Below are 20,841 nucleotides of genomic sequence, written 5' to 3' on the forward strand. Positions count from 1 at the left end.
CAATGTTTATAGTGGCTCAATTCACAATAGCCAAGCTATGGAACCAAACTCAGTGCCCTAAAACAGATGAATGGATAAAGAAAAAGTGGTATACATACACAATGAATATTACTCAGCCATAAAGAAGAATGAAATTATGGCATTTGCTGGTAAATGGATGGAACTAGAGAATATCATGCCAAGTGAAATAAACCAGTCCCAAAAGAACCGAAGGCCAATTGTTTTCTCTCATTAGGGATGCTAATCCACAACAACAGAGGGGGAGAATAGAAGTTCATTGGATTTGACAAAGAGGAGCAAAAGGAAGGGAGCAGGGATGTGAAAAGGAAAGACAGCAGACTGAATCATAAGAAAATATCACCAGTATAACTCCACATCATGTACAACCACAAGAATGGGATCCTAGTTATAATAAGTTATACTCCGTACATATATAATATGTCAAAATACATTCTACTGTCATATATCTCTAGAAAGAACAAATAAAAATTTTTAAAAAGAAATCACCATATACAAAACCCTTAGTAATATCTCCTTGAAGATGTCCAATCATACTTGAGGCAGTCCGTCAGAAAATGAAGGAAGAGGTTAACACCTCACAACAAATTACCAAGACAGGTTTTACTGTTTGGACTGGGAAGGACTGAAATCTATCAAATAACATTATTGCTAATGCCTCACTCTCTAAATTTCAAAATGCTAATTTAAAGGGGAATCTGTGAAGCTTGAGGGAGAAAGAATGAGCTCTTGGATCACAAAAATTATAGAGATGTTCATGAAATTCAATGATAAGATTTGACCTCCACAAGGCATCTTCCTCTGGTAATATCCTATTCATTTTTCTAAACCAGACACATAATGACATCTCTTAGATCTTCACCTCAAAATTCATCTTCCCTTCCCAAGGTTTCCACAACATATGACAACTCTTAGTGGAGTGGTCCTTTTGTCTTTCCAAACTGAAAATCAGTTTCCTGAGATTAGGACCAAACTTTCTTCCTATTTGTACACATAAGAGTATCTAAAGTCAATAAGTGCATATTTACCTAATGCAAACATATTCATGGAGGATACTATTAAATGCAAAGCACTGAGTTCAATACTTCTACACAATAAAGAAATGAGGGACACAATCTCCACCTGAAAGACTTTACATCTACCAGGGAGTTTAGATAAGAAAGAAATCACTGCAGTACAAACTCAAGGATGAAGGTACAATCAAAGCAAATGTTTGTGAGATTTTAATTCACTTCCTATGGAATTCTCAAAGGAGTTTGATAGTTTATAGAAATACAGCATGACATTAAAAAAAGGCTAATTGAGGAAAGACAGGTAAGGGGAAAAAATGAGGCAATAAGATGAAGGAAAAGTAATTCAAAAAAAGTTTAATAGAAGTACAGTTGGGAATGGGCAACAGTCAGAATATTCTCAGCAATAGATACTCAGGAATTCAACTTTGCCTAACAGCGGACCTTTGAGAACTTTATTCTATGAGTTCTCATAAAATAAACATTGTGTGATATATAGACCACTTCCTGACCCACTCCATTGTAATGAAGAGAATACTGACTTAATTGCAGCGGTTTATTAATAATGACCCTCAATTCAGCCAAACACAACATAGTACAATTTAGAAAAAGTAACTGTCAAGGGATCCAATACCCAGCTCTCTGATGGTCTCATTTGGAAAAGGGCTAGTATCTAATGAATAGTTGGATTACAAATATTCCACAAATATTATCTGCCAAGATTGAGTTTTAATAAGAACAGAATGGTAGAAACTTTGAGATTATGGTCTCTGAGAAAATCAGGAGTAGAAATATCCTGCGTTGTCAATTAAGGGCATATTGAAATTCAATAACTAATTGATGAACAACCAGGTTTACATCACTTCGTGAAAACAGTAAGAGCTGCCTACAGCTATTATCCACTCTTAAGCAGAAGACCATGATATCTTAAGCAGAGGACCATGGGTCCTCCTTAATTGACCTATCGGTGCCTGACTTAGAGCATGATCAACATGATTTAAGGATTCATAATTTTCAAGGTAAGTACTTTCAATCGTCATGCAGTTAAAAAATTAAAGACTTGATAAAGCATCTTTAGAGTAATTCACTTGTACAATGTTTCAAAATATTTTTCAAGATAAACTGGCGGCAAAATGTACTCTTCTGAATAAGTGAGATGACATGTTCCAGAGAGATGTTAGTTACAAACCAATAAAATGTTAGAGGAGGTACTATGAAACCATTCTCACTAATAACAGTTAGGTATCAGAAACGCTTTTCTTTAAAGGTCACCCCTGGTTTGTGGTAATAAATTCATGATACTGGCATAACAAAGAACCTTATTTCTCTCTTCTCTAGGTAGGAAGGAAAGGGAGAAAGGACATATAATCTGTTCATTTTAGTGTATGAAGTCACTGAGATAACAAAATGGAACACCAAATATCTTCCTTGTTTTAGATGTTTGAACATATTAAGTTGTGAGGGGAAAAAAAACTTTACAGACTCTTATTTTGGTTATAGTATTAAGTAGCACAACTGTTCTGTAAAGGAATCAGAATTGGGAAGAGGAAAAAGGAAGGCAACTATCCCATAAACAGAGATGTAACCTAGAGTCTTCTTTACCAAAAAATAAAGCCACCACCAAATTAATAAGCAAGAATTTCTCTCAGAGTACTGAGGATGACAATAGTGAAAGTCTGCTTGATTGTCTGATTCAAAGTCATTATGAACTTAAAAACTGTTTACATTCTGAGTTGAGTCTAGAGTAGAGGGGATAAATGGTCATCCTTTAGAAAATGTATAGACTCTAATTCCATTCACAAAGAACCAGAAATGTACAGTTAACAAGAGTAAGGATGGGAGCCAGTCACTGGAAATACCAGTGCAAGAAGTTTCATAGCATTTTCCTAGGCCCCGTCCTCCGGGATGGTTAATTATGGTAAAGAAATCTTGGGATCTGTAAAGTCTGCAGTATTTGATCTTGCTCCATAAGCTGGGCAATGAAAACCATCTAATTCCAATCAAACAGAATCTAGATTTCCACAAGTTCAGTAATGAATAAGTTTAACATTAAATACTGCCCACCTTACATTTCTAAGTTCCATGAAAATTCACCTATAATTTATTATGAACTTCTTAGCTTGCTTATACTGTTGTTTCCAAGATGCTAAGATATATAAGTTTAAAAAGTACTATACTAAAAGAGTTCCAAAGAAAGCAGAGATTACATCCCACTATAGATATGAAGCAGTAGGTCTGACTAAAAAAAAAAAAAAATTATTTTAAAGTAGAAAGTATTTTGTCAAAGGGAAAAAGGTGAAAGAGAAAATTTCCATTTGGTGGACTTAAGAGTATTTGTAAAGAGTAAGAAAAAGTCTGGAAAAACAATCTGGTAGCAAATGCTCAATGGCCTTGAACGAAGGGGAAATGTTTAGATCATTATTTGTAAGGCAATAGTGATTGTGTTGAACTGAAATTTCAGCCCTGAGCAACTATCTCAGGTTAGTCTTTCAGTAGTTGCAAAAAGACACACAAATCGGAAGAGTAATTCTATAAACTGCAGGGGAGAGACCCAAGCTAATTTGTTCTCCCAGAAAGAAAATTTTAGCAACCCCCAATGCCTTCACATAAAAATCAAAAGTATACTGCCTATTGTATCTTTGCATCTAAATGTTCTATATTCTTAGGAGAAATTTGATGTTGATATAACTCCAGATTTAATATAATTTAAAAGTTGAAATTTGATTAATGATCACATTTTAATCTCTATAAATATGGCCACAGAAAAAACAATGCCTTGAATTGAGTATTTATTCCATTCAAATCACACACGCACCTTTACTACAGATCTCTAACTTATATCCTATGCCTCAACGTTTTCCTTTCCCAATCTGCCAATACAGAGAGAAAACAAAGACATAGTTCAATTGCTTCCCATGCTCACAGCAGTAAAACCACATTGTTCTTCATTTTGTTTTAAAGGGGTATTTCTCCAAATACAAAGGTCTTGCTATTGACCTGCCATCAGTGATCACATGCAATAAGTCAGTTTTCTGGGAGTGGGCTGTTAGATCCTTTCATGCTCCACCATCTAGAGCCCTTTGCAAAAATCACTCATTATGCAATATATAATATAAGGTATAATGAAAAAGTGACAAGAAATATTCCTTTAAATATATATAAGTAGGTAAATAGACTGTTCTATGTGTCTGTTAAAGTCTGATCATATTTGTAAAATCACTGATATTTTAAATGCCTTCAGGGTGATTTTTAAATATAACTAGTATTTATTAAAATATGATTAACAATTTTTTTAAAAAAAATTAAGTAAATTAATTAAATCCCTCAGGTTCTATTTATATCAGGGGTCAGCAACATTGTAGAAGTGCTATGTGCCAAGATGCCAATCCATGTTTCTGGCAAGCAAGGGAGAAAGAAGGCAGAATCCCAGAATAGACAACTCAAAAATATCTGTGATGCATAGATGTGTGAGGTCTTTCAGGCAAATCTATTTAAAAAAAAAAAAAAAACTTTTGACCCAATATAATCCACTTTATATGCTTCTTTTTCCCTATTGCACTTATCACTATAAAATTACACACACACACACACACACACACACACACACACACATACACTCACATGTCTTGTCCATTTTTCTAACTGGAATACAAGTTTCAAGGGAGGGGGTCAGATATTTTCATCTATTTTACAACTTTAGTGTCTAGAACAGTTCCTGGTATCTATCAGGATTTCTCTAAGTGTTTACAGAGGAAAGAAAATCTCATCAAATTGGGATCCTATAGGAGTTATTTATTTACATTTCATATCTTTCTGTGTTACTTTAATTGGAAATTATCTCTTGCCTTAAAACCCGAGAATAGCCTCAAAGGAAATAGATGCTACTTCTAGATAAAAAGAGGCAATGGAGAGGCACAGATAATATTTTGCAACTTACGGTAATTCAGTTAGAAAAGAGTTTCTGAGAACAACAAAAGGTGAGGGGAAAAAAATTGGGAAGCCTTTACAGAAGACCAGCAGTTATAGCAGGTGCTCAATCATCAGAATACTCTCCTTCTCAAAGGTCAGTGCTCTCCTAGCCTTGGCCCACAAGCATCTCAAAGAGTCTTGAAGTGGTTCTACCAAGCTGAACTAGGTTCATAATTATAGCTTGAAAACATCTACCACACAGCCTTATTTTTTGATAGATGCTTTCAGCTTACAGTAAAGGGGTCTAAAAATGTTTACCTTTAATCAGAAAAAAAAGGGCAATGTAACTTTTGCCTTGCTTACAGTCTGAAATTTCTTGTATTTTGTGTACAGTCTGAACCCTGACAGCTACACACAAATCGAATAATGGTTACCAAATGCTGGGAGAGGGGCATGGAAGGGGAAAAGGGAGATGTGGAACAAATGGTAGAAGTTTGAGTTAGAGAAGAGGAATAAGTTTTAGTGAGCTATTGCATAGAATAGTGACTATAATAAATAATAATGCATTGTATATGCCAAAATTGCTAAGAATACATTTTAAATGTCCTACCACAAAAAAAATGATAAATATGTAAGGTAATGGATTTGTTGATGAACCTGACCTAACCATTCCACAAATATATTGTAGCCCACAAATACATTATTTGTCAATTGAAAAAAAATGTTTAAAAATCTCTATAAAAGAACGTTTTACTGTAGTTATATCCATCAGCTATCAAGAATATGTAAAAAAAATTCTCCCTAAATCACAACTCTGGTGATTTAAGCTCTTTCTCACTTGCCCCCCTGCCATTAAGAAAGAACAGCTGTTCATCATCACTCATATAATATCCTTTCACACAGAGTGAAAACCAAGAAAACAACCATATTCTCAAAGCCTGTCAAAAGATAATTCTCTTGGGAACCACTCATGGCCTCTGTATCTATGATTTCACTGAACTTGAAGACTGTAATTAAGTCCCTATTCAGACTTCACTTCTCTAAGCTAAATAAATTCAATCCTTTAAACTTTCATCACAGAGCAGATTTCTCAAACCTTTTAATAATTTCTGTTGGATTCCTCTGGATTCTTTCCAAATTCTACACAATAAAGTCATGACCAGGGGTTCAGGAGAAAAAAGGAATTCCTTGGCAGCCTCTTAATGTTATACTGTTGCATTTTTGCAATTTGTTTTTCTCCCTGTGTGAATTACCCTGCTCACATATCTACTGAGCTATACTCTGTTTACATTTACTAGTTCTTCCACCTTGCCATGGTTATAATTTCATTGAAATCCTTTTCGTGTTTTCCAGAGCACTGGCCTCCTAGCTTATTTTGGAGATACTGAAAGTGAAAACACAAGGCTAAGGACTGAGATCTGGAATATTATTCAGAATCCACTCCCAGATACTTCCCAAGTGAGCCTAAAATAATATGTCAGAAACTCATGGATTGAAATTTCAATTCTGCCATCTACTAGTTCATGACTGTGGCAAATGTTGAATGCTTATAAGAATAATAATACCTACTGCACAGAGTCATCAAGAGAAATGAATTTACTTAATACAGGGAAGAATATAGCAGAGTGATCCACGCTTTGTCAGAGTTCTAATATGTATTCATGGTTTAATTTTCTTCATGGAACAACCATTCCAGCCATTTTTAACTACATTCACAGCACAGTGGGAAAGGTCAAGAGGACTCATTCCTCTGCAGAATGAAACTAAATGGGAAGGATGACAGACTGACCCAAACAATTAACAATGAGTCTAAAGTCTTAATTCTAGCACATACCTCACCATCTGCTGTTTTGCAGGCAAGGCAACAGTAAGAACACACAGAACAATATACAAGTGATGGTGCACACAGATGAGGTGTGGGAAACTCAGAAAATAAGAACCTGGTCTGGACAAAACAACCTTAGAAGACAAGTCTCTGAATTTTGCAACTTTCCTCAGTATTGTTTGAGCATTAAACCTAAAGATCTTGTTGAGGTATGAATTTACCATTTTAGTTTAGAAAATATTATAATAGCATACTGTTTCATCAATAATCAAAATAGTAATGCTTTCTGTTTCCTGTTAAAACAATTGTTTCAATATTTCAAAAATCATATGGGGGAGGGGGAGGGGTAGGAAAGATGGTGGAATGAGACATCATTACCCTATGTACATATGATTACACGAATGGTGTGAATCTACATTGTGTACAACCATGGAAACGAAAATTTGTACCCCATTCATGTACAATGAATCAAAATGCAGTCTGTACAAATAAAAAATTTAAAAATGCATATGAGGCTCAATATTATGGATGACATATAAATGTAAATGAAAAACAAGATGAATTTTTTTCCATTTCTAAAAATATTTAAATGAATTCTAAGTAGAACAGGCAAGTAAATTAATATTTTCACTAATGACATCCCAAACATCTGACCTCTTGTTGAAAAATCAATTCTAATAGAACACTAAAGAATTACCTCTTTCTGAGAACAAGAAAAACAACTCCTGTTTGATGAAGTACTGATAGACATGCTTCAAAATTGTTCACTGACAATAACATAATTCTATTTCTAATTGTAAAATATTTAGCAATGATGTGGCTTAAAACTTTCAGTCTTTCATGTTCTATGAAATACAGTAGAGGAAAATCTTGTTTAGAGGATGAATAAATAATAAGAACAGCTAACATACAATGAGTTCCTTATGTTTCAGGCACTCCACTAAGCACTTCTCATAGCCCATTTCATTCCATCCTCAGAACACCCTTAATACAGATGGGGAAATCAGAGCTTACAGAAGGTAATTCACTGCTGGGGGTTACAAACTAAATCTGATATTCAGGAATATTTAAACCAAGATACAGATCTCAACCTAACCCATTTCTGGTCATGAAGTGAAGTTAAGTCATGACCAGCTTTTCTCGTAATAGGATATTTGTTATAGGATAGAACAGAATAATACTACAAATAATAAATAGAGTAAACTTGAAAGCAACTGCAGTAAACCACTAGTATACTAGAGGTAACTATGCACCTAGAACCACAATTTGATAGTCTTCAAGAGTACACAGAGATCACTTAGGCTTACTATTCTATTTCATTTTATGGATGAGGAAACTAGTCATATGGCTAAGTCAGCAGCAATGTTAGAACAGGAGTACAAGACGACTTGAAAGTATATTTATTTGAGATGTATTATGAGGAATATTTCACTTTCAAACAAAAAGTAGATGCTATTGATAATTGTGTCAGAAATTTACGCATGAAACTGAATTGTCCTGGACATAACAAAATGAGCAATATATGGCATTAGAGCAAACCAACACTAGACTGTTAAGCAAGAAAGTGGGGAAACTTTTGTTCAATAGCTGTTACCAAATTTAAAAAAGGCAGAACAACTTGAACTTACAAAATAATAAATAATAGCCATATATCCCATGTTTTTTTTTTCTTTTTAAAAAATATTTATATAATTTAAACATTGAGCTAAGAGAGAAGCAGAAGGAAAAGAGCCAACATAGGAAAAACAAAAACAAAAACAAAAACACTTTGAGCCAGTGCAGGGGGAAAAAAAAAAAATCAGGACATTGTAAATGATTCACAAAGATTTTCCAGTATTTTCCAGTGTATATATCAAAAGTAGTAAGGATGGACACAAACTAAATTACTGATACTATAAAGCAATATAATGATATTTACCACAAGTGACACTTTGTATAAATACAAATCATAACTAATATTAATATTCAAAGAACTTAAAAGAACAAGAACTAAAAGAGGAACACTTTGTTTTCATAGGTCACTATTTCATAATGATTTGATTAATACAGGTATTTCTAACCCTGGCTTAGTGTCAATGTAGCAATGAATGGACTTTTCAATCAGTGAGATGATGACTAATATTTTGGCCTATAAAGTCATTATGTAAATTTCACTGGTTTATATTGCAGTCATTATGACTTGACACATCTGTTCAGTACAAGTTTTTCCTGATAATACATGAAGTTTTAAACTGCAAATTACAGCATATTTATAATGTGATGGTTTTGTCCTTTACTAAATAGGAAACTTCTAAGGTGTGACCTGTAACAAGATACTCAAGTTATTGCTTACCTCGCCATCTGCTCATATATATTTTCACCTAAAACTACACAGTATTTATAACTACATTAGAAAATGATCTTCACACAATTTGGCACTTAATTATATGTATTAATATCTCACTTACCTGAGGTCAACAATTTAGCATGAAGAATAAGGACTATAAATGAGAATCATAAAGAAGATGAAAAGTTGGTCAAGTTTGGAAAACACACTAAGCACTAAACTAATGGTTTAACCTAAAACCTTCATGCTCAGCCTACTACTCATAGTTCAAACATAATTCACACAAGTTAAAAATATGGGTTTCCCATTCCACAAAAGACTAGAATAAACTGGAAAAGAGTCAGAAGACTATTGCTGAACTATGTTCATATATGAATACACAACCAGTGCTACTCCACGTCAAGTAAAAACACAAGAATGGGATCCTAATTAGAATAAGTTATACTCCATGTATGTATAATATATCAGAATAGAATCTACTGTAACGTACATCTAAAAAGAATGCATAAATAAATAAATAAATAGGATATCCTTTAACTTTCTTCAATTTCTGTAATGTCCTTTTAATCCATCTTTCCTCTTTGTTTTTTTACATTGTCTTATCTTCTAATCTGAACTTTATGACAATGACTGTAGCAATATCTTCTCTGATTATGCTTTGTTTTGTAACCTCAATTTATGAAATAGATTTATTATTTGACTCCTTTTCTCTTCTGATCTTTGTCTAATTATTTGCTATATTATTCCAGCATATTATCATGCTACTTTCTGCTATTGTAACTCTTTTAAGCTATCATCAGTGTAGTTTCTCCTTAAATTTTTGAGAATAAAGAGAAGTGTTAATCTAAAATAAAATTTGGCACATCCATAAATGAAAATTGCAATAATAAAAAAAGAAAGCAATAGAATCAATGGAAATTTCAAAAGCAAGATGAACAGAAAATAATCCAGACTTAAAAATTATATACTGTAAGAGTCCATTTATATAAAATGTAATAATTAAAAAAAAAAAAAACATTGGGTCAAGAAAGATCAATAGTTTCTTGGAGCCAAGAGAAGGAATAACTAGAAAGGGAAACCAGAGTACATCCTGAGGTGAAGGAAATGTTCTATACACTACTTGGTTGCAGGGATGTATGTTTGTCAAAATTCAGTAAAGTGCTTAAAATGAGGTTACTATTTTATTTGGTATACCTCAATAATATTGATTTTTATAAAATGTGGCATATGTTCACAATAGAGTAGCAAGTAGCAATTAGAGATCATTACTTGGTGTCACATGAAAACATAGAAAAACGGGAAGTATCAAATAGAATTCATACCACACTACCTTGATATTAATAGAAAAGAAATCTATTATGCTAGTTATCAGTGTGGACTCCAGAGACAGCCAGTCTATGTTGAAATCTTAGTTCTATAACTATGAATTATGTACCCCTGACAAAGTTATTCAACCTTTCTGTGCCAATAGGGTAGGAGTACTTGCCTCATAGGGTTGTTTTGAGGATGCAATGAATTAATATTGGTAAAAGTTTAAAAGGTATATAGAATGTGAAAAATGCTATATCAGCTTTTAAATAAATATATCACAATCCTTTTTCAAGAACACACATTTATAAACAAGCTAATTAAGAGCAAAATTGTAGGAACAAGTATTAAATACTCTGCATAGATACTTTGACAGAAAGATCAAGGATGAAAACAAGGAATAAACCAACAGCTAATAGTGATCAATAATGAGTCTGTCAAACAGGAGAAAAAATACAGTTAAAAAAGCAAAGTACTCTGGACCACACCTACTTAACAAACAACCTATATTGTTGTTAGGAATTATCAGAACCATAAATAACAAAGACACTGAGACCTGAGAAAGAAGAACAGAAAAAAAAAAAGCAAAGACATAAGACATCAGGCAAGTATAGTGTTAAAATACACACTCATACCAGCTTACACACATACACACAAATGAAAAACACATTTTAGAAATTTTCCATCATTCTTAAATAGTGTATTATGATAATAAGTTTTGGATAGTTCTCATTAATTATAAATCTCATCACAAAATTGAAAGCTACATGAAGTTGTACCATCCAAATAGTTCTAGCATGTAGCGGGTCATCACTAAACAGCTAACGATCTTCTTCAATACTCATCACTGAACGCCTATTTATATCTATGTGTTCTGGGGAGCTGTTCATAAAATAAATTATCTTCAAATATAACACAGAATTAAATTAAAATAACCATTATAAAATGAAACAAGAATTTGGCATTTTCAGGAATAAATAAAAACCTGTTGTTAGTGAGGATTTGCCAGAAAAAATCTTTAGAGGTATAGGTGAAGCAGAAGAAAAATGTGAGCATCTCTACTTTAAAAAGACCAAAAGTAGGTCTCATGGAAAATTAAGTACTAAACCTATTCATAAGGAAAGAGTTTACTGTGATTTCTGATCTTAAGCAACATGCACTCAAAAGAGGAATCTCATGTAATTAAATACTGAGTTTTTAAAATAGAATCCTGCAGCCACCATGTAAAAAAGACTGGCATGTGTTCTGTTTACAAATACAATTTTATTGCCCAGCCAAGAGCCCTATTAAAGAGAAAGAACAAAAAGACTAACAGCAATCTGTAGGCACAAATAAGCTCCATCCTTGCTGAAAAAATTAGAGTTGTTACAAATAAGAAAGTAATTATTTTAACAAGTGTCTAAAATAAAAGCTGAATGAAACTTGGGGAAAAAGAAAAAAAAAATTAAAATAGCTGGCCATGTTGTATACCTGTAATCACAGCTATTCAGGAGGCTGAGGCAGGAGGACCACAAGTTCTAGGCCAGCCTTGGCAGTTTAGTAAGACCCTGTCTCAACATAAAATTCATAAAAAGGATGGGGATATGCCTCAGTGGTAGAGCAATGCCCACCACTTGTGAGGCCCTGGGTTTAATCCTCAGTACCACACACGCAAAACAACAATAAAAATTTGAGTAATGTTTACTTTGAAGGGGAAAATATGATATCTATAGCCATATAGATACCTGAATCATTCTCAATTAAGTAGCTCTCAGTTGAGGAAGTGATGCTGGTCCTATGGGATCAGGTCACAGACTTGTGCAGAATCAAATGCCTGTAACAAGTATCACAACCTAAAAAAATCTCATGTGTAATACCCTGCACTTAAAACCCAGAGGGATTTGTTTGTAGCTTTGCAAGATCCTCAACCCTGTCTGCACAGTAGAATCAGCTGCAGGTCTTTTCAAAAGAACAAGACATAGATCCTATCAGTTAAATAAAATAAAAAGTAGGGCTAAAGGCAATACATTCTTCACTGATCAGTCAAAATAATACAGGGTTTATCTTTAAAGATTCTAAGCTTTGATATAATTATAAATTCCCATGCAGATGTAAGAAATAATAACAGAAAGAATTTTATGCATCATCTACTCAAATTCTCCCAGTGGTGACATCCTCGAAATTGTAATGGAAAATCACAACCAGATAATAACATTGACACAGTCAAGATACAAAACAATTCCATCACCACAAAGACCTATACTGTTGTTCTTTCATAGACACAACCACTTCCTTCATCCCCTCCCCCAATTTCCTGGTCCTGACTCCAGGCAATAAATAATGCTCTTCATTTCATAATTTTGTCATTTCAAGAATGTTACATAAATGGAATCATTCAGCATGTGACCTTTAAATATTGGTTCTCTTTAACTCATAATAATTCCCAGAAGATTCAGCCAAGTTATTTTGTATATCATTCCTTTTTATTGCTGAAAAGGATTCTATAGTACGCATTTATCTAACTATTCACCAATGAAGAACATCTGGGATGTTTCCAGTTTGAATTTCTTACCAGTAAAGTTGCTACAAACATTCATGCACAAGTTTTTATGTGAACATAACTTTTTAAATCTCTGGAATAAATATTTAAGAGTGCAATGGCTAGGTCATATGGTAATTACATGTTTAGAATTACAAGAAACTATCACACTGCTATCCAGAATGGCTGTACCATTTTACATTCCACTGATAATGTATAAGTGACCCAATTTCTTCACATCCTCAACACCACTTGGTGGTGTTACTTTCTCATGTTAGTCACTCTGATGGCTTTCTAGTAATAATTTATGATTGTAATTTACATTTCTCTAAGGGTTAATGATGATGAACATATTTTCATGTATTTTTTGTCATCTGTATATCCTCTTCAGTGAGAATCTTCTTGTCTTTGCCCGTTTTTTAACTAGATTGCTGGGTTTTTTGCAGTTTTGAGAGTTATTTATCTAATTCAGATATTATGGGGGTTTTGTTAGTTTTATGGTTTGTAAATATTTTCTTCCAGAGATTTCATAAATCCTTTTTGGAGAGACCATACCATGTCCCCTGCAGGAAATGAAAAGGATGTGATGGAAGCAACAAAGTTGAGGAAACAACTATTTAAAATCATGACTCTCCAAAAGAGCTTAGATCTGAACAGACTAAACCCTTTATCGGTACTCTTAATGGTCAGTTCTAAAGGAAAAGAAGAAAAAAAAAAAACTTAAAAGTTTATCTCATACATTCATGGAAAGGTTATTGCATGAGAAAAAAAATGAATTTCCCTATACTATTAACTTCAAACACTAAAATGAATTAAAGAAACTAACTACTCAAAAACGAAGAATGGCCCTTTGGAAAACACTGCTGCCTAAAAGGATTTAATGGTCAAAGCTTTTCTGGATTATTATCATGAATTAAACTAATGAGAGGATGAAGATATTGTTAACAGAAGGGAAGCTCTACTGAAATGCTAACCTTGCCATTTCTGTCACTTGATGAAAAATCAATCTCCAAATAAAATGTGCAGTTAAAGCTTTTCACAGAAAATAAATGCCACAATATTTATGAAGATATCTTTCTCCAAAGCAAAAATACACTAAGGATGGTAGAGTGAAGAAAGAGCAGTACTATATTGCTTTCCAAGTAGAAATGAAGTTTAAAAGACCCTGAGAATGAATTGGGAAGAGTCAAAATACAACCAATGCTGATTTGTAGAAATATCATGATCCGATGTGTGTGATTTTGTGTAGAAATATATATACACTTTTTATACACACACACACATACACACTGCCTGGAAGGATGAGATTATCTAAACATTAATGTCCAAAATCAAGATGACCAACATGTTAATTTTAAAAGTGCAATGAGAAGGGAAATATAAGAAAGAAAGTTCATATATGATCTTTTCTATTTTCCTCTAAGGAAAAAAAATCATGTGTATTTGGAGAATGAGCTACATAACATCAACCAAAAGAAAGTCCCAGAAATAAAAATTTAAAAGTACGACTTATGTAAAAAATGGTTTGGGTGGAGGACAAGAGAGGGCAGAAGGGAAGGTGGACATGATCAATCCATGATACATCATGAATGGAAATGTCACAGGAAAACACGTTCAGTCATAAAATGAATACATGTTAGTAAAAAAATAAACATAAAAGAGGGTTTTATACTGGGGAAGATGACTCCTTATTATACATTTTGGTTAAAGACAGAAAGTAGAATATGAGAACTCTTTGACAAGTGTAAGGATATAGAAAAAAAAATTATCTTGTTTTTCGGGGGTGTTTTCTTTCAATTTACTATGAAATGTGGTGTCTGAGGAGAATTACAAGGGTTGGGAAGAATAAGAATCTTGGTAAGGAGAAAGGATCAGAGAAGAGTATGAATAGAGCAGAGGAGAGGGTGCAATTATCTGAAAAGGATTGGTATTTTGGCAGGAACTTAAAAAAAGTTGAAATGGCAAATTAATAAAACTGCAGTCTTATTTACACATCAGTAATGTCATATGTGTTATGGATTTTTTGGTGTATCTGTCCCAGAAGATTGACAAACTAAGATTCTGAAGAACCAGTTTTCAGGTCTACAAAGTTAAAAGCCAGACCCTGGCACTTGGTTCTGGAACCAACTCCCCTGTGAGACAGTCTCTCCTCTGGATGAGCTCTCCATGCTATTCTGTCTGCAGAGCTTTACACAAAAAGTGATTAATAATTAGTTAAAGCAGCTTCTGAGAAAAAATGGTAGAAGAAAGAGTAGGGCAAGGAAGCAAATTGTAGGTACTATCCAGAAACTATCACCAATGTCAAGTATTTATATAACAGATCTTTAAATATCATGAAATGTAAAATGTCTGAAATTTTCAGGGACACCTTTTACTTAAATACAATTGACTTAGATCAAAATGTGTCTAGCCAGATAGGAGACTGAGGCAAGAGGATTGAGAGTTTAAGGTCAGCCTAGGCAACATAGTGAAACCCCAGCTCAAAAAAAAAAAAAAAAAATTGTGTGTAATGACTATGCTTTCATTCTATTCTCTATTGCCACATTTTCCCATAGTGCAAAACTATAATTTTAATAATGAGAAAAAATATTTGAAAATATAGATTATTTCTCTGTATGATATAATAATAATGGGCACATACCATTACAAAAGTGTTCAAAACCATAGAATATAGAACACCAAGAGTGGACTGTAAGATAAACTATGGGCTTTGGTTGATAATGGTGTGTCCATGTTGTTCATTAATTGTATCAATCCAGCAGAGGATGGAGATAATGGGGGTGGGCTATGCATGTATAGGGATGGGAGTATGAGGTATATCTCTGTATCACCTGCTTAATTTTGCTGTAAAAGTAAAAATGCTCTAAAGTCTATTTTTTAAAAATTTAGAACAGGCGATCCAAGATGGCGGACTAGAGGGTGACTGCATCTCCAGTCGCCCCAGAACTCAGGATTCAAGAAGGGGAGGCATTGAGAGACTCGAACTAAGATAGAACCACGGGGTGAGTCTCTCCCACCCAGCAAAGCTCAGCTGGGCGGCAGGCCCGGATTGGAGTGGCTTAGTAGAGTGGGACAGGGCAGATAGCGTCTCCCCCAGGCAGCTTGGTGCAGTCTGGTGGTGGGCTCCGCCCACAGGGACAGATCCTCCAGCCTCTCGGAACAGGCCCCCCAGTGAGAGCCCTTCTGCACAGAAGCAGCACGGCAAGCTCCGGCCCGCCCTGCTGCCAGCTCCGGCCCGCCCGCAGGTTGCTTCAGTGACCAGCACAGGGTGCCAGGGACTCCCCCAAGCAGCCCAGCCCCCTACGGCGGGAAGCGCCTCTCTAGGCTAGCTTCCCGGGGCAGTGAGAGCCTCTCGATGCAAAGCCAGCCACAAGTCCCCAAACACTAAAGAAAGAAATTAAAGAAAACCTTAGAAGATGGAAAGATCTCCCATGTTCATGGATAGGAAGAATTAATATTGTCAAAATGGCCATACTACCAAAAGTGCTATATAGATTCAATGTAATTCCAATTAAAATCCCAATGATGTACCTTACAGAAATAGAGCAAGCAATTATGAAATTCATCTGGAAGAATAAGAAACCCAGAATAGCTAAAGCAATCCTCAGTAGAAAGAGCGAAGCAGGTGGTATCGCAATACCAGATCTTCAACTCTATTACAAAGCAATAGTAACAAAAACGGCATGGTATTGGTACCAAAATAGACAGGTAGATCAATGGTACAGAATAGAGGACATGGACACAAACCCAAATAAATACAATTTTCTCATACTAGACAAAGGGGACAAAAATATGCAATGGAGAAAAGATAGCCTCTTCAACAAATGGTGCTGGGAAAACTGGAAAACCATATGCAACAGAATGAAATTAAACTCTTATCTCTCACCCTGCACAAAACTCAACTCACAATGGATCAAGGAACTTGGAATCAGACCAGAGACCCTGCATCTTATAGAAGAAAAAGTAGGCCCAAACCTTCAACTTGTTGGCTTAGGACCAGACTTCCTTAACAGGACTCCCATAGCCCAAGAAATAAAAGCAAGAATCAACAACTGGGATAGATTCAAACTAAAAAGCTTTCTCTCAGCAAAGGAAACAATCAGTACTGTGAAGAGAGAGCCTACAGAGTGGGAGAATATCTTTGCCAATCATACTTCAGATAGAGCGCTAATATCCCGAATCTATAAAGAACTCAAAAAACTCTACACCAAGAATACAAATAATCCAATCAACAAATGGTCTAAGAAAATGAACAGACACTTCACAGAAGAAGATGTACAAGCAATCAACAGATATATGAAAAAATGTTCAACATCTCTAGTAATAAGAGAAATGCAAATCAAAACTACCCTAAGATTTCATCTCACCCCAATTAGAATGGCGATTATCAAGAACATGAGCAACAATAGGTGTTGGCGAGGATGTGGGGAAAAAGGTACACTCATACATTGCTGGTGGGGTTGCAAACTAGAGCAGCCACTCTGGAAAGCAGTATGGAGATTCCTCAGAAAGCTTGGAATGGAACCACCATTTGACCCAGCTATCCCACTCCTTGGCCTATACCCAAAGGACTTAAAAGCAGCATACTACAGAGATACAGCCACATCAATGTTAATAGCTGCTCAATTCACTATAGCCAGATTGTGGAACCAACCCAGATGCCCTTCAGTTGATGAATGGATAAAGAAACTGTGGCATATATATACAATGGAATATTACTCCGCCATGAGGAATGACAAAATTATGGCATTCGCAGGCAAATGGATGAAATTGGAGGGTATCATGCTAAGTGAGATAAGCCAATCTCAAAAAACTAAAGGACGAATGATCTCGCTGATAAGCGGATGAGGACATACGGGGGTGGGGGGTAGGAGGGGTTAGTGTTAGGGTTAGTGTTAGGTTTAGGGTTAGGGATAAGGAGGGTGGTAAGAATGAGGAAGAAAGGAATGTATAGAGGGAAAAGAGGGGTGGGAGGGAAGGGGGGAAGGGGAAAAATAACAAAATGAATCAAACAACATTACCCTATGTAAATTTATGATTTTTAATTAAAATTAAAAATTAAAAAAAAATTTAGAACAGAGCTGATCTTATTTATAAGGAATCAAAATCAACAGTTTCAGAAATATTTAAATGCCTTTCATTTTTATATATGAGATCATACTGATGATCACTGGACTCTGTGTGTGTGTGTGTGTGTATGTGTGTGTATGTGTGTGTGTGTGTGCAGGCGCACACGCGCACACTTGTGCATGTCTGTTTAATCCAAAAAGGAGTTATTAATCAGTATAGTGCTATAATGTACTGTCCCAATAAAATAATGTAGCATAACCAATCTTTAAAGATTATTTCAATTTGATGATTTTCCCCCCTAACTTGTAGCCTTTTCAGCTGAATCTGGAGAAATAAATAACAAGATTAAGAACTTGCTACCCTTGGCAAAACAGAGTGGGGGAAAAAAGTCTACATTGATTTTCAGTATATATTAGCCTTATATTTTAAAAATTTGATGTTTATTGAATTTATTTCCCATTATTAAAAGGCCTTCTCTAATGTTTAAATAGCTGATTATCAGAAATATTTTATAAATAATTTTTAAAAAATTCTTGGCTTAATATTTCAGTCATTTTCCACATGAAAAAGACAAAAAATGAAAATAAATAACCATATCACTATGGTCTTAAATTGTGTTATAAAAATTAATACCTCATTTTTATCTTAAAATGTATTTTATTGATATACTTCACAATTAAAATATAAATTTTTTAAACATTTAATTTAACATATTACTTGAGGCTGGGGAGATAGCTCAGTTGGTAGAGTGCTCACCTAGCAAGCATAAGGCCCTGGATTCAATCCCCAGCACCGCAAAAAAAAAAAAAAAAAAAGTAAAATATTACTTGAACTAAAAAAACATAGAAAGGGATTACTATTTGCTAATGTTACTTAAATATTATTATTCTTACTAATACTATAATTACTATTATTATTATTTTAAATGCATTTACCATTATTGTCAAGTCACTGTTTTGTTTTGGGGTTCCATTCCTTCAGTGTCCCTTACAGATTTTAGTCCTGAGCTTTGCACCGAATATGCTTATCTGTCTCATATTATAAAATACAAGTAGGAAAAACTATTATTACGTACCCACAGTAGGTAAAGGTATAGAAAGTTCCAGAGTAATAATCACTTCACAAAATCATGCATGCTATATATAATACATAAAGTTTAATTTTGTCACTGTGCATATAGGTCAATTGACTAGCATGTACAAGGCTGTGGGTTGACCCCTAACATCACCAAAATATACAGTTAAATAAAGTTTGTTTTTGCATAAAAATTTTCTGTACCATTACAAAATATAATCACATACATAATATTATTTATTAATTCTAGCAAATAATTTTCCAGTCACTAAGTTCCTTATAATTTTTACCATATTCATATTTTATACAACTTTTCTTTATCCTTTTATCTTACTTGGAACTGTTTTTTATATGCTGCCATTGCATTACTAATTTTCTTAGAAATGGCCATATCAGAACTTTTTCTGATATAATGTAGTAATAAGACAGAAATTCTACCATTCTATCAAATAAACAAAGGAAAGAGTGAAAGATAAAATAACATAAAGAACCAATCAAATGTAAATTAATAGACAAGCAAAAGGAAATCTAGTAGAGGAAGGAGAACAGTGGAGGAGAGAGAGGATAGAGAGAAAAGTGGGGATCATGAACTGAAATCAATTCCTATGCATGTATGAGTTTATCAAGGTGAACCCAAATACTATGCTATAAAACTCTAAGATATAAATAAATAAACAGTACAAATCAATCCAAAATTAGGGTTAATTTTAAGAGACTTAGAATTAACATGTAGAATATAAATGAACATTTTAAGCAACACTACACATTTTAGGAAACAGAGGTGCAGATTTGAAGTGTTTCAAAGAAATAAGGCAATTCCACTGGTGTACTTCAAATCAATCTCTTAAACTATAACTACATTCCTGCATCTCTATACCTTATCTTTTTCTGATCTCCATTGTATTAATTACCTACAAAATTATTTGCTTGAATCATCCAATAGTGAGAAGTTTAATACTAAAAATCAAATAGAATATCTAGATATGGTAGTGTACTGTTTCACAGATATATTGTAATAAAATATTATCTGAAAACATTACATTACATGAAAGTTAAATAAATACACAATGATAAGCAAAATTTAAAAATCCAAAGTATTTTTTGATCAAAAAAACAAACGACTTGGAAACCAAGTCTTACTGGTGACTTAAGAGATTGAAAGTCAAGTAAACAGTAGGGATGGGGCAGAATTAAACAGGAGAGGAAGAAGAAAAAAAAACAAAGAAGGAGGAGGAGGAGAACAGGAAGGGTTACCAAAAATTATTCAAATTTTCCCTCTTAGTGTTGCATATTTTGAGGAAGATTTTACATCTTTATAAAGAGAATTTTAAAAATTCTAGACAGAAAAATAGTATAAAACTGATAATACAGAGAGTGAAATACTATAATTTTAAATATCTGACTCTTCCTGGTCAATCATGCTTTAATGGTATTGTCATAATAAAAAAAGAAAATTGTATAAAATAAATGGAAGAAGGACCTGTATAATAACTTTGAAACATATAACATTATAATGAAAAAACTATCAGGATACAACTGGAGAGAAAAAGATAAATTCTTTGATAATAATTGAACTTGGTCTGAATATATAAGAATAGCCTTCAATTTTTCAAAAGTGTCTTCCATTTGCTGAGAACCATTCTTTTATGCCAGCTTAAAATAAGTAAAGATTACACAAGTCCCATGTGCCATCCTAAATAAAGAAAGGGGGAAAAAAAAATCCAAGTACAATATGGTATTTAAACAGCTGTGTGAAGACACTGGTAAAACAAGAATCATTTTT

General features: G+C 33.9%; 1 protein-coding gene and 1 long non-coding RNA gene across 4 annotated transcripts in view; one reads left to right on the forward strand and one right to left on the reverse strand.

Annotated features, from left to right (window-relative positions):
* LOC306667093 overlaps positions 1-18,762 on the forward strand; it is a 624,638-nt gene extending 605,876 nt beyond the window's left edge. Inside the window, exons 2-3 of the long non-coding RNA XR_013765445.1 lie at positions 1-15,808; positions 17,994-18,762. The exon at positions 1-15,808 is cut by the window's left edge and continues 14,167 nt beyond it. This is a non-coding gene — a long non-coding RNA (uncharacterized lncRNA). The remainder of the gene's footprint in view (positions 15,809-17,993) is intronic.
* The window catches only part of IMMP2L (inner mitochondrial membrane peptidase subunit 2), a 906,633-nt gene that overhangs the window by 660,911 nt on the left and 224,881 nt on the right, over positions 1-20,841 (reverse strand). The gene's annotated exons all lie outside the window — the stretch shown is intronic.

This window comes from Sciurus vulgaris, assembly GCF_902686455.1.
Source record: "Sciurus vulgaris genome assembly, chromosome: 8".
Lineage (NCBI taxonomy): Eukaryota > Metazoa > Chordata > Mammalia > Rodentia > Sciuridae > Sciurus > Sciurus vulgaris.